At 36.9% G+C, this 7,528-nt stretch overlaps 1 non-coding gene across 1 annotated transcript; it reads right to left on the bottom strand.

The window, feature by feature from the left end:
* Positions 1 to 242: 242 nt before the first annotated feature.
* On the bottom strand, positions 243 to 349 carry LOC140851332 (small nucleolar RNA R71). Its single transcript, XR_012134084.1, has one exon. It is a non-coding gene; the product is annotated as a small nucleolar RNA R71 (small nucleolar RNA).
* Positions 350 to 7,528: the final 7,179 nt, after the last annotated feature.

Genomic DNA, 7,528 nt, shown 5'->3' with positions numbered 1-7,528 from the left:
ATATGCTTCCAAAATTCACAGGATTAGAGGATGCTTATATATTTATTAGAGAATTTGAGGAGGTATGTGCAACCATGAAACTGCAATTAACAGAGGATGAGGTCAAACTTAGATTAATCAACTTTGTCCTTAAGGACAATGCTAAGAAGTGGCTTTATAGTCTGCCAAACTATTCTGTCACTACCTGGGAGGGCTTTGTGAGAACATTTTTAAAAAAGTATTTCCCCCATCATAAAACAGCTAGGATTAGGAATGAAATAAATCAATTTTACCAACTAGCTGGTGAATCATTTTGGAAGTACTTTGATCGTTTCAAGAATCTTTTGACCCAATGCCCACACCATGGAATAGAAACTTGGAGACTATGCCAGATCATCTATGAGGGGTTAGATTCAAACTCAAGAACCATGCTAGAGTCCATGTGCCAAGGCCAATTTATGGACAAAGAAACTACTGAAGCTTGGCAATTCTTAGAAGACCTAGCCGAGAAAAATTTACAGTGGGAAACAACTAGGGAACCTGATAAAGCTACACCTTCAAGAGGAGGAATGCATCAAATTCAACCAACCCTAGCATTAGAGGCCAAGATTGCAACCTTAACACGTAGATTGGAAGCCTTAGAATTACAGAGACCAGCCAATGTAAATCAAATATCTGCACCCATGTGTAAAGGGTGCAATGCACCAGACCATGTCTTAGAAGAATGTTCCTACTCGAATGAGTGTGCACAGGTGAATGCCACCTATCAAGGACCATTGAACAATCCTTATGCACCCACATATAACCCAGGTTGGAGGAATCACCCGAATTTCTTATGGTCCCAGAATCCTAATGTAGGCAATCCAAATTTCAATCAGCAAAATCTAAGGTCCAACCCAGTAATGAACAACCCGCCAGGCTTCCATGATAATGACAAGAAAATTACCTCTTTAGAGAAAAGCCTAGAAGCCATGATGAAGACACATACCAGCTTTATGCAAACCACGGGTCAACTCATAAATAATAACACCCAAGCTATAGCCCGTCTGGAAATGCAAGTAAGTCAGCTGGCTTCGACCATTAGTGAACGAGAACATGGTAGGTTACCTAGCCAACCTGAGCCAAATCCTAGGAACCAAAATGATCCACGACCCCAACAAGGAAACCAAGTTAATGGTGTAAATGCCATTCATACCTTAAGATCAGGAAAACAAATAGACAATAAGGTAGTTGCACTTGATGATATAGATGACTCATCTGCCGAGTCACCTTCTAAAACTACTACCTTTCAACCTCAAGCACCAGAAACTGAAAATTCACCTAGTCCAGTACTTAAAAGTCCTAGAGCTCCTTTTCCAAACAGACTGAAATCCAATAAATCTGAACATTTAGACAAAATTTTAGAGGTATTTAAACAAGTCCAAGTTAATATTCCTCTTTTAGATATAATCCATCAGGTTCCAACTTATGCCAAATTTTTAAAAGATCTCTGCACTAGGAAAAGGACCACTAATGTACCAAAGAAAGCATTTTTGACTGCAAGTGTCAGTTCATACCTATCTAGCCATGTGCCAATTAAATATAAGGACCCTGGAGCTCCAACAATTTCTTGTTTATTGGAGAAACCAATATAAAAAAGGCCTTGCTAGATCTAGGAGCTAGTGTGAATATCCTTCCATATTCGGTGTATGAACAACTAGGATTAGAAAAATTTCAACCTACGGGATCACATTACAGTTAGCCGATAGATCTCTCAGGATCCCTAAGGGAATGGTCGAGGATGTTCTGATAAAGGTTGAAAATTTTATTTTTCCTGTAGATTTTATTGTTTTAGAGACTGAGCCAGTTGCGAATCCTAAAGGACATATACCTGTCATTTTAGGAAGACCATTCTTAGCTACGGCCAATGCTGAAATCAATTGTCGAAATGGTCTAATGAAGTTATCCTTTGGGAATATGACCATTGAGCTTAATGTTTTTAACTTAGAACAGGAATCCTCTTCTCATGCTGATGTCAATGTAGTCCAAGATGGTATTTATGAATCCATTGACATTAGTGATGATGAAGTCGACCTAGAGTCTAACCCCTGGTTAATCCATGAGTCTGAGGATGTCAATGAAATACTTAAAGAAAATCAGATTAATCAGGAATCGACACTTCCTACTGAACCAATCATTGAGATGGTGAAACCATCACCTAAACCATCGATAGAGGAAGCACCCATTTTAGAACTGAAACCCCTCCCAGAACATCTCAAGTATGCATATCTAGGACCCAAAGAAACTTTGCCTGTAATTATTGCATCAGACCTAGATCCCAAGCAAGAGGAGGAGTTAGTGTCAGTTCTAAAAGCAAATCAAGAAGCAATAGGTTGGACCATAGCAGATATCAAAGGAATAAGCCCTTCTATAGTTCAACATAGAATATACTTAGAGGAAGAGGCTAAACCAACAAGAGAAGCCCAAAGAAGGCTTAATCCAGTTATGAAGGATGTAGTTAAAAAGGAGATTCTGAAACTCCTAGATAGTGGAATAATTTATCCTATTTCTGATAGCTCTTGGGTAAGCCCAGTTCAAGTAGTACCCAAGAAATTTGAGGTAACAGTGGTCCAAAATGATGCAAACGAACTTATCCCAACTAGGACCCAAACGGGATGGAGGGTCTGTATAGACTATAGAAAGTTGAATGCTGTGACAAGGAAAGATCACTTTCCTTTGCCATTTATTGATCAAATGTTGGAAAGACTAGCCGGACAAGAGTTTTACTGTTTTCTTGATGGATACTCCGGTTACAACCAGATCCCATAGCCGCTAAAGATCAAGAAAAGACTACATTCACCTGTCCATTTGGTACTTTTGCCTATAGACGAATGCCCTTTGGACTATGTAATGCACCGGCAACCTTCAGAGATGCATGATCAGCATGTTTTCAGATATGATAGAACGATTTTAGAAATTTTTATGGATGACTTTTCTGTTTTTGGTCTAACCTTCTCCGAGTGTCTGAATCACCTGCAATTAGTTCTAGAACGATGTAAGGAGAAGCACTAGTTCTCAACTGGGAAAAATGTCAGTTTATGGTCAAACAGGGAATAGTTCTTGGCCATGTCATTTCTAAAAAAGGGATTGAAGTGGACAAGGCCAAAATAGATCTAATTGCAAGTCTTCCACCACCTAAATCTGTGAAAGAAATACGTTCATTTTTAGGTCATGCTGGATTCTATAGAAGGTTTATTGCCAACTTTAGCAAAGTAGCACGTCCACTGACTAATCTTTTGGCAAAGGATACCAAATTTGAATTTACTCATGAGTGCTTGGAATCCTTTGAATTTCTAAAAAATGCACTTGTATCAGCTCCAATCATTCATCTCCTGTCTGGTCTGAACCATTTGAATTAATGTGTGATGCGTCCGATCATGTTGTGGGTGCAATCTTAGGTCAACGAATAAATAAGCTGCCTAGAGTGATATATTATGCAAGTAAAACCTTAAATGATGCGCAGCTTAACTACACCACAACTGAGAAGGAGTTCCTTGCCGTTGTCTTTGCTTTAGAGAAATTTAGATCTTATTTGGTTGGGACCCACACCATTGTTTACACCGATCACTCAGCCATTAGACATCTCCTAGCAAAGAAGGATGCCAAGGCACGTTTAATCAGATGGATTTTGCTCCTTCAAGAATTTGATCTAGAAATTAGGGACAAGAAAGGCACTGAGAACGTTGTAGCAGATCATTTGTCCCGAATTCCAGTCGCACCATCTAGTGAACCACCATCAATGAATCTTTCCCAGATGAGCAACTCATGTCTGTGTCTACTGAACCTTGGTTTGCTGATATTGTAAATTATTTAGCCATAGGTAAGATACCTTCTCATTGGACTAAGCAGGATAAATATAAATTCTTTGCCCAAGTGAAGTATTTCATTTGGGATGATCCTTATCTTTTTAAACAATGTCCTGATCAAATTATTAGAAGGTGTATCCCAGATAACGAAGTCATGAATATTTTATCTTTTTGTCATGATCAAGCATGTGGGGGTCACTTCGCGTCTAAGAAAACTGCTGCTAAGGTTCTCCAATGTGATTTTTATTGGCCCAATTTGTTTAAGGATGCTCATGAATATTGTAAAAGTTGTGCTCAATGTCAGAAAATGGGTCGAATCACCAAGCGACACATGATGCCACTCAACCCAATCTTGGTAGTTGAAGTTTTTGATGTTTGGGGAATCGATTTCATGGGACCATTTCCAAATTCCTTTGGAAATAAATATATTCTAGTAGCAGTTGATTATGTTTCAAAGTGGGTAGAAGCAATTGCATGTAGAACACCCGATAGCAAAATGGTCATTAAGTTTCTTAAAGAAAATATTCTCTCCCGTTTCGGTATTCCTAGGGCAATCATTAGTGATCGGGGAACCCATTTTTGTAACCGACCTTTTGCAACATTGATGAAAAAGTATAATGTCACCCACAAATTGACCACACCATATCATCCTCAAACTAGTGGACAAGTTGAAGTGTCAAACCGACAAATCAAACAAATTCTGGAAAAAACTGTTAGTGCCAATAGAAAGGATTGGTCTTTGAAATTAATTGATGCACTTTGGGCATACCGAACCGCTTTCAAGACCAATCTAGGAATGTCTCCTTATAGGATTGTGTTTGGTAAACCATGTCACTTGCCTATTGAGATAGAACACAAAGCCATGTGGGCCATCAAACAACTAAATACAAATTTGAACGACGCTGGAAACCATAGAAAGCTTCAGTTGAATGAATTAGAAGAACTTGAAATGAAGCCTATGAAAATGCAAAGATATACAAGGAACGAACCAAAGCATTTCATGATCAATCAATTATGAGAAAAACTTTCAATATCGGACAAAAGGTACTCTTATATAACTCTAGATTACATCTGTTTCCAGGAAAGCTTAGGTCTAGATGGACAGGACCATTTTAGTAAAGAAAGTCTTTTCACACGGAGCTGTTGAGATTGAAAATCCAAGTAATGGTGTTATCTTTAAAGTTAATGATCAACGATTAAAACCATTCTTGGAATTATCTGTCAAGACTATTGAAGATGCCATGGTTCTTTATGAACCAACTTATTCTGATTAAGTTGCTTCGAGGTTTGGTCTGGCTGAAGACATAAAACTTAGCGCTTCTGGGAGGCAACCCAGCTTATTTAATTTCTAATTCTTTCTTTGTTTTCAGTTTGCTTAGGACAATTAAATTAGATAAACTCCATTGGGGACAATGTCGGTCAAGTTGGGGGGAGAGCTTGAACAAAATCAGGTGTTATCATTTCCTTTTCCTTCCACTATGAGTTATTTCTTGCATTTAATATATTATGTAAAAAAATAAATAAATAAATAAATAAATATATATATATATATGAAATAAATTAATCTATAAAAGAAATAAGAGTAAGTTAGAAAGTATTTGCTAATGTAGTGAGTCACGGAGAAGATTAGCTGGTTAGACTCTTGGTGGCTTAGGTCATTTAAAGACTATTAGCACTTCCAATTGCACATGCACACTAACAAGGTAAAGTAGGTGTTAATTGTAAGGTCAATTAAGGATTTGAGTATTATTTAAATTAGATAATTTTCTCTACACCCCAATTGAAGAAATTTGAATTTAAGGAAAGAGCTACCTGCCTGAAATAAAATGCAAAACACAGAGTAAATGTGGATTGCCCTAAGCCTAGTAACCGGGTCTCTTCACCTAAGTCAAGTGTTGAGATTCGCGTCAAACGGTGGTGGGAAGGCCAGGATGCTCAGCAAAAAAAAAAAAAAAAAAAACAGTGTGAAAGCTACCTTAGTTCTTTGTTTAATCTGGGGTGTATAGAAAATTAATCGAACTAAGTTATGAAAAATGATACAATTGGCCTGTACAAGTTAATACTGAAATACTAAGTTAGTTATCACTCACACAAGTGCTATAAAACTTTAAGTGTACTCTAAGAAAGCTTCTAAGTAGACCGACTACCGATTCTAATTCGAAGCTCATTACTTAGTAATACTAGAAAACTTCTTGAATTTCGATCTTAAATTAATTTGCAAAGGAAGGATCTTTTTGAATTATGATCTTATTTTGGTACATTGCTAAGGGACTAGCAATGATTAAGTTGGGGGGTGTGATTTATGTCACAAATTGACATAAAAAGTATCAATTAATATCTAAATTATCTAACTTTATTAAGAAATTGATACTTGTTATTATATTTTGCAGAAGAAGAGATCATCAATAGAAAGAACAAGGAAAGAGGATTCCAACGGCGCAAATTTTATGCAAAACGGAGTTAAATTGACCCAGGAATTGAAGAATGAAGAAAGAAGACTCAATTGGGTCAAACCCGAGTCAAATCAGATCAAAATTGATCAAAAATCAACTGATTTGGTGATCTGATTAGCCGCCTGGTCCACAGCAACAGGCGCGTGGACCATGGACCCATCGGCGCACCATAAACCCCCCTAACAACTCTCTAAAACCTCTTAGTCCCACATCGAAAGTTTTGAAAACCTTATAACCCCCAAATGCCTATAAAAAGCCCCCAAAGGCCCTTGTTTTATGTATTCTTCCTTCCGATCAAGCTTGTAACCCTAGATAGTGGGGTTTTTAGCTCTCTTTTCAAGCCTCAAGCTTTGAGGTTTTTGTAATAAATTTTTTTTATATATAAAATCTTATTTTTATGCAATTTCATCTCTTTACATTATGCAATTTATTTTTCTTGCAATTAGGATAGTTTAATTTATGCAATTTAATTTTATGCAATTAGGTTAGTTTAAATTATGCAGTTTAAATTTATGCAATTAGGATAGTTTAATTTATGAAATTAGGGTAGTTTATTTTTCTGTATTTAAATTTTGCAAGTAGATTTAGATCATGTCTAGCTAAGCATCCCTTCTAGGGTTTGCGATGAAGCTAGATCATGAGTAGGGATTTTACATAGGGTTCTTTCTTTTTCTTAGGGTTTCTTTTTCTTCCTCTTTTGCCAAGAATTTTTGATGAACTACAGTTGGGTCAGAGTTCCTTTATAGTTCATGCTTGATTCAGTGCATAGGAGGAGAAAACCCTAAGGGATCCTAGTTACTACTCCCCTGTAAAGAATCTTGATGGGTTATCGTTGGGCCTTAGTCTCTTCATAATCTATGCTTGGGAAAGACAAGAGGAGTAGTCGTTAGGATCAATAAGAAAAATTCTAGGTAGAATTCCCTAATCTAGATCTAGTGGATTCAAAAACCCTAGATCCTTAGTCTTATTGTCTTTAGCAAACAATTTTCGACTTTCGATTTTTGTTAAAGCTCGCTTGAGCATAGATTTGAAAATCATTTTTAAAACCAAGTCTCTGTGGGATCGACCCGTACTCGCTGGTCGTGCTACTCTGCACACCGTGCGCTTGCGGTTTTATTTACAAATTTTAAGATTTGAAAATCAGTCAACTACATGAGAGTATGTTAAGCAAGAAGATTTATGCTTCGATTTCTGAGTAAGATAATTTCTTAAATCTTTAATTGTTTAATTAGTCATATATTAAGCAAGGTC

The sequence above is a fragment of the Elaeis guineensis genome, chromosome 8 (assembly GCF_000442705.2).
Source record: "Elaeis guineensis isolate ETL-2024a chromosome 8, EG11, whole genome shotgun sequence".
Lineage (NCBI taxonomy): Eukaryota > Viridiplantae > Streptophyta > Magnoliopsida > Arecales > Arecaceae > Elaeis > Elaeis guineensis.
This window is presented reverse-complemented; position numbering and strand designations above follow the sequence as displayed.